Source organism: Chinchilla lanigera, unplaced genomic scaffold (assembly GCF_000276665.1).
Source record: "Chinchilla lanigera isolate Chin_1 unplaced genomic scaffold, ChiLan1.0 scaffold00051, whole genome shotgun sequence".
Classification (NCBI taxonomy): domain Eukaryota; kingdom Metazoa; phylum Chordata; class Mammalia; order Rodentia; family Chinchillidae; genus Chinchilla; species Chinchilla lanigera.
In genome coordinates, this window is record NW_004955452.1 from 10,255,308 (window position 1) to 10,278,060 (window position 22,753).

The window sequence follows — 22,753 nt, forward strand, 5'->3', positions numbered from 1 at the left end:
CTGTCCTCTCGAGTCACACTCAGTCCCTGCTACGGCTTGTACCACAACTATATGAGTGTGTTTGTACCACTTATTTGTACCACAAATGTAGTCTCCCTCCTTCCCAGACTCCAGGAGAGGAACAGCTTCACTCCCCGCTGTGCTCCCTGCCATGATATTTTGTCTCGCACAGACTCAAAAGCAATGGAGCCAATAAACCACGCACTGAAACTTCGGAAACCCTGAGCCAGAACAAATCTTTCCTCCCCATAAGTTGACTGTCTCAGGCATTTTGTCATAGCAACAGAAAGCAGAATGTTAACACAAGGGATGAATGATGACAAGTCAGAAAAAGCTATATAAAACAGCTAAAATGTACCTGGTTATCCTCTCAGATATCATCCATTTAACATGTAGTAAATATTTGTGAAGGACCTCCTTTTCTGTTCTAGGCAGTGGGAAATCAGTAAGGAACAAACGAACACACAAGAATAACTGTCCTCCTGATGTTTATGTTCTGTCTGTGGAGTTGCACAACCATAAGAATGTGACAGAATGAAAGATCTTATCCAGCTGAAGTCTTTATTGTAAAATGGAAAGTCACGTTTATATAGGGGAAGAGAGAAAGATATGCAAAATCCAGCCCCACATGCTTGAAGGTGCATCCTCCTCTAAGGAGAGAAGACAGAAATCTGTGTACAGCTGTGGCAGCATGAGCTCTGGGAACTGTCATTAGGTGATTTCACCGTCACGCAAACATCACAGGTGTACTTACATAAACCTAGACGGTGTTGTCTACTACACATCTAAGCCACTCAGAGCCACTGTCCTATTAACAGCCTGTTACTGAACACGGTGTCATTATTCGCCAGTGTGTATAACTGTGCCTCAGAGAAGCTGCGGAGGTCGATGGTTTGTATGTGTGAAAGACACAGTTTTAAGGAGTAGTTCAGCACAGGGATTCTCAGCTCTGCTCAGCAGTTGAGCACATAGATTCCAACTCTACTACTTCTTGGCTGGATGATGGTGGATACATTTCTTCTCTTCTTTATTCCTCAGCTTCCCCATCTGTAAAACAGAAGTAAAAATTGTCCTTCTTTCATGGCATTGTTCATACAGAAAGTATTTACTGGGTATCTACCAAATGCTAGGCATTTGGTAATCATCAGGAGAGAAAACAAAGATTCTAGCCTCTAAAAGGGAGGAGACAAATAGAAAACCTGATAAGCGAGTAAATTAGATGTACTTTTAGAGAGAAGTGCCAAGGAAAAAAGAAGAGTAGAGCAGAAAAAGAGGGAGAGAGAGGCCCAAGAGAGTGGGTTGCTGGATTTTTAGGATGGTTAGACGTGGCTTTGTTGAGATGAGGAGAACTGAGCAGATACTTGGAGGAGGTAAGCAAGTGAATCCAAGCAGATCTGAGCAAAGAGCTTTGCAAACAAAGGAACAGCTAATGCAAAGGCCCTGTGGTTGGTCCTTGCCTGGTACAGTGGGAGAAACAAAACCAGTGTCATTCAAGCCATGTAGGATAGAAAGAAGTAGAAAAAGGAATTGGATCATGGCAGACCCAGGAGACCACTGCAAGAACTTTGGCTTTTACTCTGAATGAAATGGGGAGCCACTGAAGGTTTTGAGCAGAAGAGTGATGCAATCTGTCTCATTTTTGAAAGGTTATTCTGGATGTTATGTTGAGACTAACATAAAATTGCCACAGTAGAAGCAGGGAGACCAGTCACGGGGTTATGGTAATAATCCAAGTGAGATACAACAGTGGCTCAAAAAAAGGCCAGCGCCTTGGTAAGGACTGGCTACATTCTGGATACATTTTGATGGCAGAACCAGCAGAATTCCCCAACTGGAATATGCGGAGAGAGAGAAATAGAAAGAGAGAACCACAATTTTTGGCCTGAGCAACTAGGAGGATGCTCACCATCGAGGAAGGAGGCGGGTTTCGGGTAAGGTGAGTTTTAGGGAAGAGGAGGGATGCAGCACTCAGTGTGTTTGTTAGGGAGGCTCAGGAAACGGTCAGATGCTGGAGCATGGAGTTGGGAAGAGAGTTCTGGGCTGAGGAGGGAAATTTGGGGATCGCAGACATAGAGATAAATGCGCTGGAGATCCCAGGGCCGGGCAGCGCAGCAAGAGAATGAAACGACACGGAGAAGAGAAGAGCATCAGGGACCAAGACCCAGGACGCCCAACACCAAGGCAGCAGCGCAGGAAGGGCACAGGAGCGGGCCGATGCGACTGTGAGCAGCGAGGCAGGAGAAACCCGAGAGAGCCACATCCCGGAAGTGGTGTCCTCAGGAAGCAAGGGTGGGCGGCGGCGGGGCCGGGGCTGCGGGGGTCAGGTGCGGTGAAGGAAGGCAATTTCGGGCAGTGCCGGCAGAGAAGAGCTCCTCGGGATAAGCTGAGCAGAAGAGATCGAGAAGAAAAGATTGGCGAGCAAAAGCAACGACTCTCCTGAATTTCGCTGCAGAGATGGGGAAAAAAAATAAATGAAAATTTTAAAACAAAGGCGTAGCTGGCAGGGAAAAATCTGGTGAGTAACGTCTGCTGTGTTCATTCTGTAAGATGACAGCACTGTGCGCTGGGGCGAATGACCCAGGAGATCAGAGGGAAGCAGCTCGCCGGCTGAGAATGAGAAGGAAGAGCGGCTGGGGAGCTGGGAAGAGAGCGCAACGCGGGAAAGACTCACTTAAAAGCGCGGGAGGCAGCAAAGGGTCTGCGGCCTGGGGTGCGATTGGCCCGCAGTCGGTAAGGCCCTCGGGAAGTCTGTGCACAAGAATCAAGAGCAATAAATGAGCTACTATTATAGCACGTGAGACGCGCTTAACCAGAATCCGGCGCACAGAAAATGCTAAACAAGTATTAACTATTAGTATTTAAAATTAAATACAGGAAAGTCTAAGACAATCCAAGCCATAGTGCTAATAACTTTGTGATAAGAAGCGATCTCCTTCTATCCGGCATTTTATATATTTGTAATGGTTGAGAGTATTTGGCCCATTAGGATGACAACCTTGTAACTCCAATTTAAATGTGTAATGAAGTAATTGATTAAGATTTATGGTTTCGTGTTGAAGTCTTACTAAAGCCAGGCACGATATTGGAATGTGTGAGTTTTAGGCTTACTATATTTATTAGTTTAATTTTCTAGATTGATAAGAACTATTTTGTACTTAGGAAGGTTTTGCTTAAGTGAGAACATTTAAATACTTAAAAAAGAAATCAAATATGTTTAAATTGATCATTGCAGTTTTACAACAGTGAAGGTGTTTAATTCACCGAGTTTGTAAATGGGACCAAGCATTATTCAAGGTCTCCTTAAAAATGATTGTTAACATTTATTAGGCTTATAAATAGAGTAATAAGATTTGTAAGCGGAACATAAAAGCCTAAGGAAGGACCCAGGTTTTTGAATTTGTAATTTTAATAAACTGACTCCGTTTTTAAAACCCAAAATAAACCTTCTTAATAGGCTTCTCTGCAGACAAAAATCACCCTCAAGGGCACGGAAGAACAGCATCAACCACTGCCAGGAGCCGCTGAGAGAGAAGACTCTGAGATAGAAGCAAACTGCTTGCTGGGAAGGTGCTGCGGGGGCGAGCTCCACGAGTGGGCAGGTGGGCGTCTTGCGCAGAAGGAACCCGAGGAGCTAGCAAGGTTGCGGGAAGAAGGAAGTAGATGGTTGCCCCGCTGGGGCGGAAGCGAGAGAGCAGCGCTGAGTCTTAAGGTCTGGGCGAGGTGTGAGGGAGGGGAATGAAAGGAAAAGAGGCAACATCAGGAAGGAGCATTCTTCACTGGTTCTCAGCGCTGACGAACTTGGACCTTCTGGAGTCTGAGCAGGAGGAAGGAAGCATCCCAGTCCCAGGAATTTGCCTTTGCGCTGCCTGTTTGTTCTCTCCTGACTCTCAGTCACTGAATGGGACCCTCCACCCTGGGTAGGGCGACTCTTTCTTAGTTAGTCCATTTGTTCAGATCTACAGTTGTTTGTAATGTGAGGTCGGTTTGTATCCACAAAAGTTCACAACTCGAATGTTCATAAGTCAGGGACTTACTATAATCCCTTATAAAATGGCTCCAGAGAACCAGGCCCTGCTGGCCTTCCTCCTTTGTGAGAATGCTTCTATGGGAAGACACGAAGCCTGGAACAGACCCTCACCAGACACTGAACCCATCTGTAGCTTGATCTCAGACTTCTTATCTCCAGAAATGGGGAAAAAAAAAATCTGTTGTTTGTAAGTTATCCAGTCTCGGGTATTTTGTTACAGCAGCACAAAGAGACAACCACCATGTTGCATTGCCTCTCAGTAACAAACTGTACATCCCTAAAATGTTGGTATCAAGCTTTGTCTTGTCTCCTCCTGTGTAACAGGGACAACTATACCAGCACATAGAGAAAGAAGGAAGTATTCCTTGTGTTCTTTAGAAAGACCTAGTGCTTCACACTCAACAAGGATAGTGCAGAAAAGGGAACGAATACACCTACCTTCCTTGCTCAGACTGATGCAAAATTCCTAAATACAACTGGCAGAATGAGAAATATACTACTTCTTGTACAACTGAGTTTATACACTGAACTCATATCCTTTTAGCACGGAGAACCTAACAGAGCATTAGAAGTGAAATATACCGTGATCAAGTGGTGCTGATTATAGGAATGTTAGGACAGTTCAATAGTAATAAATCTATTCATATAATTTATTCTAGGAAAAAGGCTACATTAATGATCTAAAAGGAAAATATACCATGATCAGGTGTTATTCATTACAAGAATAAAAAGATAGATCAATATTAGAAAATCTTTTAATATAATTTATCTTACTAATAAGTAGAAAAAGATATTATGCATTAAAAGATAATGAAAATACATTTGATATATATGATATTCATAACCAAGTTTTAAAAATCTTAGTAAAATAAAAATAAGACTTTCTTATGGTTATTTTTTAAATGTCTCAAACCAACTTTAAGCATCACGTTTCAAATTAAGCTTTAGGAATAGATCCGTTAGCACATGAACAATCAAGCATTCCTGCCACAGCTCTTAATATTGTTCTGAAAGTCCTGGTTGATTTAGCAGGGAATGATCACCCCCCACAGGCTCTAGCTCTCTTTTTTGGTACTGGGAATTGAACTTGGGACCTTGCAATTACCAGGCAGGGGCTATGCCACTGAGCTATGTCCCTAGCCAGTCCTGCTTGATTTAATAAGGAAATTACATGAAAAGAGAGATAAATATTAGAAAAGAGGCAAAATAATCATTATTTAAAAATTCATATGACTGTATCTTTAGAAATATGTCTAGAAATCCATTAAAAATATTAAATGAGTTCAAAAACATGGCCAATTACAAAATAAATATATAAAAATCAATGGTGTTCCTATCCAACAGTAAAAAATAGTTAGAAAATATAATAAGGGAAGATCACACTCATAATATCAGCAAGGATTAAAATAAGTAGAAAAAAGGTTACCATAAGCATGCAAAGTCATTTTGGGGAAAAAACATATAGGGACACAGAAGAAGGCTTGGAGATAAATACTTTGTCTTGAATACAATGCTTTATGAATAGAATGCTTAAGCCCCACCTATCACCCTCAAATTAGTATAAAAATTTGCATATTCCAACTCAAAATTCCCTGAAGGTCTTACCTCACAATATAGCAAAGCAAGTCTAAAGTTAACCTGTGCTGCATGTTGTGGCTCACCTGTAATCCTGGCACTCTGGGAGGCTGAGGCAGGAGGATCACAAGTTCCAGCCCAGCCTGGGCAACATACTGACTTAGCAAGACCTTGTCTTAAAATTTAAAAAATAAAAATTATTGAGCTTGGTATGTAGCTCAGTGCAAAGTCCCGGGTTCACTGCCCAGTACCAGATGCATATATACATACATATATACAGTATAGCCATAGTTAATTTGAAGAATAAAGCTATTGGAATTCTTAGGAAAAGTCTAGGAATGAGTGAGAAACCACTTTCTCATCCCCTAGGGTATGTTACAAAGTGTTAGCAATTAAAAGCAATATACTATTCATATAGATCTTTTCAAATCCATCTGAAATTTTGCTTTACTCTGGTATAATAAGTGAAGACACTGAGAACGGCCTTAGAGAAGTCTATTATTTACCTCTCCCACGAGGAGAAGGCAGGCCACACCACGCAGGGTCTCATGGGGAAGCACCCAGGCCCGGCAGGAAGCAGCGGGATACAGAGGAAAGCGTGGTGTGGCGAGAACCTTCACTATGCTTTTCCCGCAAGGAATGGGCGAGGCTGGGTAAGCAGCTGAACAAGTGTAGGACTGAGTAATTTCAGTGGCCCCGAGATATAGGGTGGCCCCTAATGGCCCAATACCTGGTGCTGGGGGCTTAGAGGATGGGCAGTGAGAGTTAGAGAAAGGATGTAGCTCAGGGGAAGGGTTTGGGATTGGCCAGTGTCTCTACGGAATTAGCTAACCCAGAGAGGGGCAGTCTCTCCAAGATTAGTAAAACCCTAAATGTCCAAGCACCATAAAACACAGGAAAAATTTAAAGTATGATACATATAACAGACTGTTGACTCATGAAACTGAATAGAAAGATTAGACCCAATTCTACAAAACAATTTGCTGTATAACAATGGTAGGTTTCTAATAGTAAATTGCTGGAAGGAACCGGAATGTGACTCAGTGACGGAGGACCTGCCCAGCCTGTGTGAGGCTACAGGGTCCATGCCCAGTACCACAAAAAAGGAAAAGAGAAAAAGAAAACAGAAAATGAAAGAAAAGAAATTGCTAGATTGGTCACTACATAGTGTACTGGGACAACTTCCTAATCATTTAAGGAAAAGTTAAGTTAGAACTGTATCTCCCTAAATAAATTTGAAATGGTTCAAAATTCTTAGTCTCAGTTTTACCCAGTGTCTTTCCTTTTTTTTTTTTTTTTTTTGGTACCCGGAATCGAACTCAGGACCTTGTTCTTGCCAGGCAGGCGCTTGTGCCGCTGAGCTACATCCCCGGCACCCAGTGTCTTTCATATCGTTCACCGCCTTCTCCCTCGGGAAACGCCCTCTACTTCCATGGCTTCTGTGGCCTCCCCAGCCCATCTGTCCTCCAAGTCGTCTTCCTCCGCCGTCTCAGCACCGGCACTCCGCTCCTTCCCCCACCTCCATGGCTCTCGCTCCCGCTGACCCCATCAGGCTGCGGACCCGCCTGTTCTTTAGACTTTGACATCCCATAGGGCACATCAGGCTCCAGTGTCCCACGGGGGAACCTCACCTTCTCTCCAGTTGTCCCCATCTCAGAGCTGCACCACTGCCCGGTCACGGTTCAGACCCTGGACACTATTCATAAGCTCTCGCTCTCTCTCTCTCTCTCATTCTCTCTCCATGCCAAAGCCCACATCATCGTCTATTCTGCCTCCTGTGCTGCTTTCACATCCATCCACTCCTCATCCCACTGCCATGGCGTCTCCCAAGTCAGTTTCAGCTCCTCCATCTCCCTCATCCTGTACAACCTAAGAGAGAACTGCAGCGTGTGAGAAGAAACCTGCAAAAGAAATTCAAATCACCAACAAACATGCAGGAGTCGTCAACCTGATTAACAACTTACGATACACTCAACTTTTAAGTTAACGGGAAAGGGGAGATATTATTTTTACCTAAAAGATAATGACAAAGCATAGGATGAATGAAGTTCTAGGACAACGGGATGCACCCGCATTCGTATAAATCCCTTTGGAAGCCAGGGGTGATGGCACATATCTGTGATCGCAGCTGAGGATGCTGAGGAAGGAAGAGTATAAGTTTGAGCCCAGTCTAGGCAATTTAAACAACTTAGAGACACCTTGTCTCAAAAAATAGAAAAGGGGACAAGGTATAACTCAATGCAAAGGCCCTGTGGCCACTCCCCAGTACAGGTGGAGGGCCGTTTTCAGTATCCATCCAAGGTCTAAATGAACAGAGAATACAACCCAGAAGTCCTTCTTCTATGAATTTGTCCCAAGGAAACCATGGAGGGTAGCACAGGACCTGTGAGAGTTAGCATCCCTGGAGCATTTTCTCATTTAATCTTCTAGCAATCAACCCTGTGAAGCTGGCAGTATTGAGCCCATTCTACAGATGAGGAAACCAAGAGCTAAACCAATAGCATTGCCCAGGATGCTGGTACAGGGCAGGCCCCAAGCACGAAGCCCACTCATGTGTGTCGTGGGCACCAAGGGTTGACCTGTATGGGAGAAAGCCCTTCTGGTACTTTCTGCTTGGTGGTCAGCACACGTGACAAGAGACAGACATGGGACTCTGACAGCTTCAAAGGCTATGGGGGTGTTGGAGAGCCAAGAACTCAGGCTTTGATGTCGAGCTTGTGTAGAAGATGTGTATTTTTACTTCTATGACTTAGGGGAGTCCTAACTTAAATCAGTCAGAAATTTCTTCCACCAGCATACCAGCAAGACAGCGGTGACGTAAGTCAATAAAAGCTATTTTAAAAAAAAAAAAAAGAGTCTTGCTGTGTAGTCCAAACTGGTCTTGAACTTACTACATAGCCCAGGCTGGCCTTGAACGCATGGTGATCCTCCTGCCTCAGCCTCCTGAATACTGGGATACAGGTGAGTACTAACACACCTACTAGAGAGAGAAAGAGAGAGAGAGAGAGAGAATGTGAGAGTGGGAAACGAACCCAGGACTTTCAAACTGAGTTACATCCTAGCTCTCTTTTATTTTTATTTGAGATAGGGTCTCACTAAGTCACCAAATTGCCCAGGCTGGGCTCAAGTTGTGCCCCTTCTGCCTCAGCCTCCCAGAGTGCTAGGATCACAGGCGTGCACCACCACACCGACCTGTGGAAGGGATTTTATTTAGTCTTCAGTGCTTCTCTGTCTTCTTGCTCTGTTGTTCTGCTGCTCAGGTATCACAGCCATAGCAAGAAAAGAGAGGGAATGGGTGTGGAAAATGTAAGCAACAGAGGCTGCCACAGAGGGACAGAGTCCCCAAGCTGCCCCAAGGGCACCACTGCTATGGAGGTGATTTTTTAGGAGAAAATGATTCAGGAGGCTAAGGCAGGAGGGTCACTTGAACGCAGAAGTTCAGAGCCAGCTTGAGAAACATGGCAAGACATCTGTTAAGCAGGACATTCCTAAGAGCTCCCAGAGCCAGACAGGGAGCAGAGAAGATGAGGGATGTTTTGGTGCCGCCGTTCTTTGGCTCACTGAAAGGATACACAGCAGCCTGGGAAGGAATGGTGCCCCTCCCAGGACAGCAGCGAGGGCTGGGACTCCAAGAACAGTGCCTGGGGATCTGGGGACCGCCGTTTACTAACTAGTTAGGGGACCCTCCCTTGTACTGGCTTTTTTAATTTAAAAGCCACCCTAATTTGTAGCATTTGCTGATTTCTGCAGTGTAAATATTCCCACTGGGGCCAATTTCAAGTCACCACGTGTAACAAGCAGCACATAGGATTCCTGAATATTTAACAAGCGGCTCCCAGGCGCCCTTACACACGGACTCTCAGCACCACTCCTGATACCCACTCTGGGGAAGCCCAGAAATAACTGGGGAGTCCCCGAAGGAGAGTCAGAGGATTTGTCATCACACGAGTGCAGCTTTGTAGTCACAAGCTGATGAGGGCCGGGGCTCCGGCTGTATTACAAGGTGTTGGTGCGCATTCTTGTGGTAAGATAGACCCGTGTGCAGTCCTGGATTCAACAAGTATTTACTGAGAACCTTCTCTGTGCTGGGGACTGTTCTAGACACCAGGGAAAAATAAAGTTAAAATGAAGTTCTTGTTCTCAAGGAGCTCCCAGCCTAGCGTCTGTGAAATGATGTCACATGCTGACATTACTGTGAGGGACATTCAAGCAGGGAGGGGGACACAGCGTGGTCAGAGAAGCCCTTGCTGGTGAGCAGAGGAGAGAATGGGGGAGAGGGAGGGAGCCAGCCCCAGTTCAGGGGAACATTGCAGGCTGAAGAGAGATGGAAACCAGAGGCCAGATGGCAGCAGGGCCCGGCTTTGAGTTAAAGCAGAGAGGCAGCGCGCGGAGTGTGGAGCTGGCGTTTTATTCTCCGCCTGATGAGAAGGCAGGGGAGGGTTTGAGTGAGAAATAACAATATCTCTTTTGCATTGTAAAAGGATGCTGCGTCCAAAATAGAATGCGGTGATAGGAGAAGAAGCAGAGAGACCAATTAGGAGGCTCCTGCTTCAGCCTGGCTGAGAGATGACAGAGGCTTGAGCTGAGGTGGAAGGGCAGGAAGTAAGAAGTGGTTGGACAGAGACAGAACTGAGAAGAGCTCATTAAAATCCGCAAATGCAATGGAGGAAAAGGCCAAAAGAGCTCGGACAGCCCCCTACTTTGGTGCTCCCCACCCAAACTTATGGGATTGCTAAAGAAAAGCAGCTCCTGGGTGGGAAGAACTGAGTGGAAGAACTCAATGGAATGGTCATAAGTCTATTTTGTTCTTGTTCCTGAAGGGTAGTTTTGCTGGGTATAGAATTCTGGGTGGGCATTGGTTCTCTCTGAGCATATTAGACACTGGGGAAAAACCAGCCACACAGTGACATTCTCAGACAAGCACTAGAACCTGACAGTGGGGTGTAGCTCGGGGGTAGAGCACTTGCCTAGTATGCCTGAGGTCACGCTTCCAGCCCTAGCAGCACAGAGAGAGAGAGGGAGAGAGACGGGGAGAGAGAAGGGGAGAGAGAGAGAGAAGGAGAAAGGTAGGTTGCTGCCAGCAGATCTAACTACACTAAAGATATTCTAAGTACTTTATTTCCAGCAGGCTGAAAATGAGCACATGTAGAAGCCCTAAGTGAACACAGCATGTATATAACATGATAATATCTTGTGAGGTTTAAAAAATAAATATATCAAGCAAAAATCAAAGATTGCCAGATTAGATAATAAAAACCCAAGAACACATTATCTACAGGAAATACATCTGAAGCATAAATACACAAATCAAGTAGAAAATGGAAAAGTAGAAAAAGCACATCAAATACTGTCTTGGTCTGTTTGTGCCGCTACAGTAGCACGCTTGAGGCTGGGTGATTTGTAGTGAACGGGAATGTATTGGCTCACAGTTCTGGAGGCCACGAGGTTCAAGGTGAAGGTGCTCAGACCTGCCAAGGCCCTGCTCACTGTGCTTCGTCCTAACATGGGAGAAGACAGAGGGCAGAGGGGAGGGAGGAAGCGGGAGAGAGAGGATTAGCCTACTCTCCGGCTTAATACCCCCGTGACCCAAACACCACTGCAAGATCACATTTGTGATTGACCTGCAAAGTGAGATTTGCTCTGTTTTTGTGTTGCAGCATAAGAGATTGAACCCAGAGCCTTCACACTGAGCTACAGCCCCAGCCTCTTTTTTTTTTATTTTTTATTTTTGAGACAAGACCTTTTTATGTAACTTCAATTTCTCAAGATGCGCTCAAACATACATTCCTCCTGCCTCAGCCTCCCAGACTGCTGGGATTACAGCTGCATGCCTCCACCCCTGGCTTCACCATGAGTTTTAGAGGGGGCAAATATTCAGACCATAGCAAATACTAAACAACAGAAAGCTGATGCAGCTAGATTAACTACAGAAGATGATAGGGTTGAAAGCCAAACAATTTCAAAATGGGCAGTCATTTCATCATGATATGGATTCTGTTTACCAGGAAGAGACGGTGAGTCTAAATTTGCGTGTACCAGGAAAATGTTTTTTAAAGTATGAAGGGGAAAAAAAAGGCAGAATGACAAAGAGAAGCAGACAAATCCACAATCATAGTGGGACATTCTAACCTATATCTTCCGGTAAAGATATAACAGGTAACAAGCTCGATGCAGTAGACAGCCGCAGGACATGGCATCCACTCCCTGCAGAATCCATGTTCTTATTCAGCACTCATAGAATATTCTAAAAGATCAAACATATCCTGGGACACTAAGCAAGTCTAAGCAACAACAAAAGAATTTTTTTTGAGGTGGGGTTTCTCTATATAGTTCAGACTGGCCTTGGAGTCACTGTGTAGCCCCGGCTGGTCCGGAACTCCCAAGCGCGGGGATTACAGGCAAGTGCCGCCACACCTGGCTAGAACAAATTTTAAAGTATTAAAGTCGCACAGAGTATGTTTTCAGACCATAATACATCTGTGTTATAAATTAATAGAGAAAAGGTATCTTCAAAATCCATATATATTTAGAAATTAAGATGGCCCATGTCATTCCATGATTACATAAAATTATAATATCTTCTAGAAGTTAAACATTCATAAAATTATAATAATATTCTCTAGAAGTTAAAAAAATAAGGTAAAGTTAAAATACACAACAATAGCATATAAACTGGGCACTGGGGACACACCTATAATCCCAGCACTTAGGAAGCTGAGGCAGGAGGATTGCCAGGCATTTGAAGCCAGTTTGAACTAAGTAGGACCCTGTCTCAAAAAAAAAATAGCATATAAGCTAGAGGGTGGTTAATGCAGTTGAAGTGTTTAAGGCTGCTGCATAGTGCAGGGAAAAGAGATACTGATTTTGAGACTGTATAAGCATGGTAGCAAGTTAAAATTACCAGGGTATGGTAACTATGATAAGTGTGGAAACAGAGCTGAGCATGGTGGTACAAGTCTGTAATCTCAGCTACTCAGGAGGCTAAGGCAGGAGGATCTCAAGTACAAGGCCAGGAGGCAATTCAGTGAGATCCTGTCTCAAAATAAAAATTTAAAAGGTCTATGCCAGGTGTGGTAGCACACATTTGTAATCTCAGCACTAGGGAGGCTGAGGCAGGAGGATTGCCACAAGTTCCAGGCCAACCTGAGGTATATAATGAGTTCAAGTCCAGCCTGATTTCCATAGTGAGACTCTGTCTCAAAAAAACCAAAATGAATAAATAAATAAATGGTCGAGGGATGCAGCTCTGGCCTCATGGGTTCAATTTCTAGTATGATGGGGTGGTGGGGAGAAGGAGAGAAGAGGAAGGAGAAGGAGGAGAAGGAGAAAGAGAATAAGAGGAAAAAGAAACAGAAAAGATGTCTTTGAAACTATAAGAAATAAGAACAAGACCAAAGCCAGGCATAGTGGCAGACACCAGCACTGGGAGGCTGAGGCAGGAGGATCACAGTGAGTTTGAGGCCAGCCTAAGCTACATAGCAAGACCCTGTCTCAGAAAAAGAAAAGAACAAAACTAAAAACCAGCTGAGCGTAGTGGCACATGCCTGTAATCCCAGCACGTGGGAGGCTGAGGCAGGAGGATCATTGCAAGTTCGGGACCAGCCTGGGCTACAAAGTGAGCTCAAGGCTAGCCTAAACTGCATAGTGAGACCCTGTCTCAAAAACACCAAAAATAAATGAATAAATAAATAAATAAAAACCAGATCTCTCTCAAAATAGAAGCAGGCAAAAGTGTAAATCAGGAGATATAAGATTTGAATACATGTAAACTTCTGTATGCATGTTTAGTTAAAATGCCACTTCCCGCTCACCCTGGGGACTAGCGTGGGAAGATTCAGTTCCCCAGTGAAATCAGGGGCCCAGGGTTACTGGCCTCAGGGGGTAGCAGGCACTGTCCATTCCCCATGCGTAGCCCTCAGACTCACCACTTCCTCCTGCACCTGTCAGTTTCCATCTGCCAATTTCTGCACCTCGTCTTTCAAAGCCGTGAGACCTCTCTGTCACCAGGGTGACCTCTGGGACAGACAGATGAGTCTCACCTCTCTCTCGCTCCTCCGGTGAGGGAACCCAGAATGGATCCCCACTGCGCCATGGATTTCAGCTGCAGCTTCCCACTGTGGTCCCTGGTGTGAGAGCACCCATTCCGGGCCCTGTACCGGTCCCCGTTCTCTGCGGAGGTGTCCTGCTCTTCCCCAGTAACCGTGCCTTCCATCTCCCTCTCAGGGGCTGTTCTAGGCGAAGCAGTCTTCGGTCTGTGTTAAAGAGAGACCCTCATCCAGTGGCTGCTGGGTGTAAGAGCCATCTGAGTGGCCAGTGCTCCAAAGGGTGTGCTCTGGAGGCTTGGATGCGGACCTGAGGGAGAACCTTCTCGGACAGCATGGCCGCACTGTAGGCCGCAGATGGCAGATAAGCTTGGAGAAGCCACTGTGCTTCTCCTGGGGCTAAGAGCTAGAGGAGCAGCCACGAGGGCGTGGAGCTGGTCTGTGACCCAGCAGAGAGCACCCACATCGAGAGCCTGTGGCTGGGCCCAGGCAAAGCTTGGTATCTTTGTGGCCAAGTCCATGACCTTGTTTTTGTTTTTTTTGTTTTTTTTTTTATTTTAAAGAATAAAAGAAGGGTAACATAATAATATGGGAGGGCTTACCAAATTACAGACAAAGTGGTAGGAAATTATCAATGGTTATTGTTTCACATATTGTTATCTACAAGATAGTTTCTCAGGAAAACAGATAGACAAATGATAGTGAGTTACAGACAAAAGGGGTAGGAGATTATCAAGAGTTGTTGTGCTATACTTTGGTATCTTCAAAGTGGCTTCTAAAGAAAATAAATAGACCTATACATGAGTGACCTATGAATAATCATTCACTTTTCTCAATGGTTGTTGTAGGGAACACATAATGATAGACATGCGACCTTGTTTTTTAATTAATTCATTTTTCAGAGACAGCGTCTCAGTAAGCTGCACAGGTGGGGCTAGAATTTATGATCCTCCTGCCTCAGTTTCCCAGAGTGCTGGGATTCTAGGTATGTCCTGCTATGTTCAGCTTCCATAAACTTTCCCGGGGCAAGTGAGTCCAGGACTTTCTGGTTCCGTTTAGGCTGCAAAAGAGCTAGATGAGCGACCTTCCGTCTTCTTGCTCACAAATTCGTCGCATTCTGTGGTTGCAGTAAAGGGAATTTAAGGAGTCTGTTGAAGGAATGGGGACACTCCCAATACAGAAGGAAGAAGGTGGGGCTGGGGCTTTAGCTCAGTGGCACAGCGCCTGCCTGGCAAGCGCAAGGTCGTGAGTTCGATTCCCGGTACCAGGAAAAAAAAAAACCACAAAAAACAGAAGGAAGAAGGTCTGAATAGACACTCGTAGTAAAGTACCATAGAAGCCTTGAAAGCCTTAGAACTGGAAAAAGCACATTTAAATACCAGCATTGTTGCTCATTAGCTAAATGCTACAGGTGAGTGACCCAATCTCTCTGAACTGCAGTTTCCCCACCTATAAAACAGTGATCATAATAATGACCTGACACTGTTGTCATGATGATTAAATAGTGCTAGTAAGGAACTTACCATAATACCTGGTACATAAGAAATAATAAAATGATTTCATTATCATTATGTTTGCTACAGCTCTCTTGTAATAAAAAAAAAATCAGAGCAACTTAAATTTTATCAGTGGAAAATTGGTTAAGTGAAGAGGTTCCGTCCATATATACAGGGTGACACTGGACAACCATTAAAAATTAGGATGTGGGTTTATACTTGTATGCAGAAAACTGTTCATGGATTTATTATTTAGCAGGAAAAAGCAGGTTACATCTCATTGTATATGCCATGACCTTATTTTATGTTTAAATGCAGGTTGGTATAAGTTCATATAAATGTATGTATAAGTGCCCGGGAGAATGTTTGGAATGAGATTCACTGTACCATTAACTGTGTTTATTGCCGCAGGGTGGGGGCTTGGGTAGGTTTTTGCTGTTTTTCTCGTTCTTGTTCTTGTTCTGTTTTACCATGTTTTAATTCTTTAAAATAATGACCATTGTGACATGTATAACAAACAATAATAACAAAAAAAAAGATAAAAATGTGTGGTCTACAGCAAGAAAGAGCTCTCGATAGGATCTGTCAACACAAAGTGAAATAAAAAAGAAAAAAGGTTGATTTTTTTCCAACGAAAATGAAGCTTTATCTGGCTTTTGTCAGTGTGATAAAATAATCACCATGGTGTGAAATTTACTATGTGAACAATTCTTAAGCGTACAGCTCAGCGGTATTGAGCACACGCATATAGTTGTGCACCAATCACCCATTTCCGGGATGTTTTCATTATTTCAAACTAAAACTCTGTACCAGCTGAATAACTTTCCCCCACCCTCGCCAACTCCTGGCAATCAGAGATTTTGACTACCCTCGGTACCTCATATAAATGGAATCACATAACATTTGTCTTTCTGTGGCTGGCAGAATGTCTTCAAGGCTCATCCATATTGTAGCGTGTGTCCCAGTTTTCTTCCTTTATATGTACAAATGTATATGCCACATTTTGTTTATCCATTTGCCCATTGATAGATACTTGGATCGTTTCCACCTTTTGGCTATTGTGAAGATGCTGCTGTGAATATGGGTATTTTATCCAGCTTTAATTGGAGGTCATCATACATCGTTCTACACCTGGTCTCTCCAACTGCTGGTTAGATTGAGATCCAACTAACATTTAATCAGCAGATATTGAGCTCCAGGAACTAGGCTGAGGACTTTCAATTCATCGCTTTGCAGAAGCCCTGGAAACACCCTTCTAGGTGAAGTATGCACTGCAACCCCCACTTCACAGGTGACACTCAGGCTCAAGTCACAGTCCAGGAACACTGCCAGACAGCAGAGTGGCAACAAATGACCCCAGAGTCTCACAGACCATTTTCCCTCTTCCACACACTTAGCTGTCACGCATGGTGCGCAGTATAAAGGTGAGCGTGGCTCACCTGTTCTCACCACAGGCTGCTGACAGAAGGCCCCTCTGGGACGCAGCTGGACTCATGATAGAGAAAAAAAGAAGACAGATCACAAGCTAGCCAGCTGTGTGTGCGCGTGTGCGTGTGCATGTGTGTGTTTGTTACTGGGTAATGGACTCCAGTGCCTTGCACCAAACTATATCCCCAGCCTTTTGTTTGTTTTGTGTTTTGTATTTTGAGACAGGGTCTCACTATGTAGCCCAGGCTGGCCTTGAACTCTTGGCGCTCCTCCTGTTTTAGCCTCCCAAGTACGGGGAAAACAGGCGTGCCACCATGCTCGGTAAGTGGGGTCCTGGTGACCCACCAGGCAGGGGCCTGAGACTGGGCGTGGTAGAGCAGATGGCGCCCTTGGGCACCCCCTTAATTCTTTGTCTAGCCCTTGTCGTCTAGAAAGAGCAGTGCAGTGTGTGTCCTCCCTGAAGGCCTAGCAAATAGGCCCACCTAGCCCTCTCCAGGGAACTGGGAGGGCGGTGGGAGCAACCGTGTACAGTAGATACGCTCTGAGGAAGGTCACTTTTGTTTCTTTCTTCTGGGGGATGTAATTATGACTATTTAAATGTTTGACCCTTTGTTTTTGGGTTTGGTGCTAGGAATTGAGCCAGGGCCTTAAGACTGCTAAACATGAACTCTACCACTGAGCTACACCCCTAACCCCAGATATTTAGATTTTTGCGGTTCAGGTTTGGGTTTGGGTTTGGCTTGGTTTGGTTAGGACAAGGTCTCACTACGATGTGTAATGCAGGCTGGACTTGAATTCACTATGTAGCCCAGGCTGGCCTCCAACTCCTAGCAATCCTCCTGCCTCAGTCTCCCAAGTGCTGGGATTACAAAGGTGCACCACCACACCTGGCTTCAGATTTTTCTTTTAAAATGATTTTCAGGTCTGCATCAAGCATCTAGTAAAATTACAAAACATTTATTAAAGATTAATATATTCAAGCTGGGCACAGTGGCTCAGGCCTGTGTACCCAGGTACCTAGGAGGACGAGGGAGGAGGATTGCAAGTTCCAGATGAACCTGGGCAACCAGGTCTCAATAATAATAATAATAATAAAATAATGGGCTAAAGAGTCGCAGCACTTCTTAGAGGAACCTTTCCTGGGTTTTTCTGCCCCGCACCCACTGCAGGTGTTCCATTTGTTGGGCACCCACCCTTTACCGGATTGCAAGGTGCCTCGCACACAGTGGAGAGCAAGGCCCAGACACAACCCCTAAGGGTCCACAAGGCAGCAAACAAAGACAGTGAATGAGTGAGCGATTTCCCAAGAACCTGACAGTGGTTAAGTGATCTTTACCAAAACTTTACTGTGACTAAGTGGTTGTATTTTAAACATAATGTTTAAAAGCAATGACTTCAGATCTGAACTCAAAACCTTGGTCCCATCACCTAGCTATGTGGCCTACACAATCCCAGGTAAGTTACTAGCCCTCTTGGCCTCAGCCTTGCTCTCTGTAAAATGGAAATTAACTGAGATGAAGCATGTAAAACCCTTTGGTCAGTGCCGGGTGCAGGTGAGCCCCTGCCAGCCGACCAAGCATTGGACCCAGGCCTCCCGAGTCCCATCTAGCCCGTTTCTCTCCCTGTAACAAAGAACGAGGCCTTCTTGTGGCAGAGAGCTCATATTTCCCAAAGACAATGTTGGGCAAGAGACCGCTGTGTTGAGAAAGAACCAGGAGGCAGAGGTGGGGAGAGTGTATAGGCTCCTGGGTAGTTTGAAAAAGAAGTCACCTGCGTGTTCACAAACCTTTTCTCGGGTTTAAAAAGACGGGACTAAAATTATTTTCATCCCTTGAATCAATGAACTCTTCGGTCACTCCTTCGGCGGGAAGTTCTCATCCTTCCGCAAAGCAGTTTTTCTCACAAACTGCCTGCGGACCGCGCATCTTAGAATCCTGCGCTTCCCACCTCCTGCTCTGCCGGATGAGCGTTTCTGCGGCAGTGGAGAGCGAAGAGGGGCGCATGCTCAGCGTCACTTTTAATTAGCTCCCCGGGTAATTCTTCGGAACAGTAAAGTTTAAGAAACGCTATGCATCCGTTCACATCCGGTGCTCAGAAAGGTTACGCCCCTTCAGTTTACTGCCCCTGAGATTATATTACAGTTCGGCCGATCCCGTGACCCCCCGTGACTCTGCCGTTATTTACGGTGAGAACTAAAATTACTCACCCCTGTGATCCCATGGTCCTAGCGCTGCCAGAGGCCAAATGCTGCCCAAACTTAAATAAGTATAATGGAACGGTAGGAGAATATAGAAAAACAATGAGGAGGCTCTTCTTATACTACTATGGACTAAACTCTAAAATATGTAAAGTGAAAAAAAAAAAAATCAGTGCTCAACAATGTGTTTAGTCTACTAGCATTTGTGTAGGAAAGAAGCCCATGCGCGCACACAAGACACACATACATATTTATATATGCAAATCTCTGTATATGCAAATCTCTGGAAGAATACACAGGGAACTGGGGTGGGAAGGAGTTGTGGTTACCTCTAGGGATCTGGGGTGAACGGGGACATGAGTCAGGGAAAGACTTTTCACAAGACTCTATACCCACCCCAGCTTTTGAATTTTGAACCATCTGAGTGCATTCCTTCAGCAGAAATAAATTAAACGCAAATGTGAAATACTGCCTGCATGTGCAGTCTCAAGGCGTCTCCACATGTGTGGGCCTCCTTCTTCCCTGCAGCCCCCGGTTCTCTGTTCCGACTGTCCTTTTATGTGAAGCTCTCCTTCCTGTGCCAATCACTGACCTTGTCCAGCCACAGGCATAGTTTGATCCGACTGTTAAGCTAGACAGCTCCTCCTGCACTTAACATTCCAGTCCAGAGGCCGCCAGAGCACATTCGCAAGAGATGTCATGATTTCAGACTCTGGCGAGAAGCGAGAGGTCAGCATGCTTATGTAAGTCAACATTGCTGCTCAAAAGGGACGTGCCCAGGAAGGCAAGCTGCGCACGCAGGCAGCTGACTGCTCAGCCTGCAGCGTGACTTGCAAGGGACCAGGGCCAGCTTGGAGGAAGTCAGCAGGGCAGGAACTGAATCCCAGGCCTGCTGGGGACCTTGACCCATCCTATGCTTACGTGAAAAAGAGATATGTATCATTAAGAACAACATAAGGGTAACATATGGGCCAGCTGTCCCACTTGGAAGTGTCTACACAAGAGAAAAAGGAGATACATATGTCCACACAAAGCTTTTGTATAGGAAAATTCATGGCAGTGCAGTCAGGAGGCTGAGGCAGGAGGATCACCACGAGTTTCAGGCTAGCTGGGGCTACATCATAGTGAATTCAAGGCCACCCAGATGACCTAGTGAGAATTCATCCCAAAAAAAGAAAAAAAAAAAAATCATGGCAGCTTCATTTGTAATAATCCTAAACTAGAAACAACTCAACTCCATCAATAGGTGCAGGGATGAACAAATCATGGCACATCCATAGAATGGAATAATCCTCAGCAAAAAACAAAAAAATATTGATACAGGCAACACGGGTGACTCTAAAACAAATTATATAGCATTAAAAAGTCAGACAAAAAAAGAGTGCATGGCCATATAATTCTCTTTATACAAAACTCTAGAAATGTAACATGGTCTGCAGTGACAGGAAACGAAGTCAGTGGTTTCTCGAGGATGAGAGAGAAGGCGGAGAGAGAAGGCCAGCAGCAAACTCTCCAAGGCGATGGATGTGGCCATTAGGGCTGGAGATACAGCTCAGTGGCACAGCACTACCTCACAAGCTGGAGGCCCCGGAGTGGAGCCCAAGCACAAAAAATGGGCAGTGGAGGATCTTATGGTAGCACGTAAAACTCAAGAGACAAGTCATGCTTTTAAGATTGAAGGAAATGTTCTGTATCTTAATTGTGGCAGTAGTTACACAACTGTATGTCTTTGTTTGTTTGTTTATTGGTTCTTTTGAAACAAGGTCTCGCTGTGCAGTTCAGGCTGGCCTTGAATTCACAGTGTACCCCAGGCTGACCTCAATCTGGTGGCAATCCTCCTGCCTCAGCCTCCCGAGGGCTGGGGTTACAGGCGTGCGCCACCACACCTGACTAGTATGCATTTGTTAAAGTTCTTCCAACTGTATGCTTAAAACTAGTGAATTTTGCTGAATATAAATTGTGCCTCAATGAGACCAGTCATTTAAGAAGCAGGACACACACATGGTGCATGAGCACACCCACACGGAGAACAGATTAGGGAGCCTGGGGACCGATACACCTGCTGCCCACCTGCCTGGCTCTGCAGATGGCCTTCCCATCTCTCATCTGTCTCCTTCTCTATTCTCTGTATGCCTGTGCCATTCTCTCTTTCTCTAATCCTCCCCTCCGACTGATTCCTTTCCAGTGTCCTGCCATATATCTCAGGGCCCAGGTACAAGAATAAGAAAGGAACCTCCCTCTAGGCCATGTCACGGCTTCCCAGGAAAGGACTCTGATGGCTCCATTTGGGGTTATACGCTGGGCCTTTATTCATTTATTCAAAAGCTATCGAGCAAGCATTGTGCTAGGCCCTGGGAGACCACAGAGAATGGGACAATGAAGTCTTTGCATGACTTCCAGCCTAGTGAGGAGACAACAAACAAACAAATAGTACTCCCAGCTCACACTGTGACATGCTTTTCAAAAGACAAAAACAAGAGTAAGGAGATGGAGGGCGACTGGGGGCGTGGTGTTATTTACTTAAGCGGCCCGGTAGAGTCATGAAGGTGGAACAGACATGAAGCAGTCAGCTGTCCTAAGAGCTGGGTGAAGGAAGTTACTTCCAGGGAGGAGTTAAAGCAGGTGTGAGGAACAGGGGTGATGTGAGTCCCCATGTGACCCGAGCTCAGTGAGAGGGGAACAGGAGGGCATGAGGCCAGGCTATGTGGGACCTTCTAGAGCAGGGACAGGAATCTACACTCTATCCCCCTGGGTCTTGGAAAGACACCTGAGCAGTTAAGCAAAGGAGGAGATTTTTTTTTCCTTAAACTTCTCCCTGGCTGTGTTGGTTACTTTTCTCTGGTTGCTGAAGCAAAATACCTGACACCCAAATTAGAGACAGAAGGTTTATTTAGCTCGCAGTTTGTGGAGGTTTCAGTCCATAATCTGCTGACTCCAAGGCAGGGTGGCACATGGCAGAGGGCAACAGTTCATGGCAGCAGAAGATAGCAAAGCAACAAGAGCAAAAGGGAGGAACGAGAGAGCAAGCCTCTTTCCCTCCCTTATATGGTATGCAGGCTACCCATCCTAGGGCATGTGTAGGACTCACACCCATAATCCCAGCATTGGACCATAAGTCAGTCACAAACTCTAGAAGCCCACCCTTAACTGCAAGAGGCTTTGAGGGGACAGCTAAACACAAGCCTTAACACCAGCTGCTACAAGAAGAATAGACAGTAGGGGACAAGGGTAGAAGCAGAGAGCCAATAGAAGGCTACCACTGTGGCATATATGGAAAGGAAGCCAAGAAGGTTTGCTGATGAACTAGACATTGGAGAAAAAGGAGAATGCAAGAGAAGAAAGAAGGTGGCCAGAGAAAGAAGGAGCAGGATAAACACGGCGGTGGTGAAGCCCCATTTACTAACGTGGCATCTCCACTGAGATCGCAGGCAGAAGGTGGGAGGAGAGCCAGCAGTAAGAGTATCAGGCGCCCATTTTTGATGGCCTTGCTGGGCCTCTGTAGCCTGGTCTAGAAGACAAGAGGATTGCAGGAGTTTCGGAGGTTTGCTGCAGGGGCCACGATGGCGTGCTGACATTTAGAGGAGGGGCCGGGGAATATATAAGATGACTCACCCGAGAATGTCCTCTCTGCCGCTTCCAAATGTCCCACTGGACACTGACAAAGATGAAAAGACCTGTAAAACGATCTAAGCCTGGAATCCAACTCCATTTTACACACAAGCATGGTTGTTAAAAATACTTGCCAGGAATGCAACTCCAGGGAAATCAAGGCATTTGATATGCTTGGAAGTTGGCTCCAGAATTTATTTTAGGGCCAGGGATGTACCTCATTAGTTGAGCACTTGTTAGCATTCAAGAGGCCCTTGGTTTGTCCTCTAGCACCACAAAAGTAAATAAGTAGTATCACCAGCATAATGCGTATGGGGTTTTTAGATTTGTTTTTGTTTTTCTGAGACAGGGTCTTACTATGTAGTTCACACTGGCTTTG

General features: G+C 45.2%; 1 long non-coding RNA gene across 1 annotated transcript; it reads right to left on the bottom strand.

Annotated features, from left to right (window-relative positions):
• Positions 1-553: 553 nt before the first annotated feature.
• LOC106149745 lies at positions 554-22,494 on the bottom strand. The gene is made up of 3 exons (XR_001236102.1): positions 22,378-22,494; positions 13,642-13,854; positions 554-1,047 (listed from the first exon to the last, which is right to left on the bottom strand). It is a non-coding gene; the product is annotated as an uncharacterized LOC106149745 (long non-coding RNA).
• Positions 22,495-22,753: the final 259 nt, after the last annotated feature.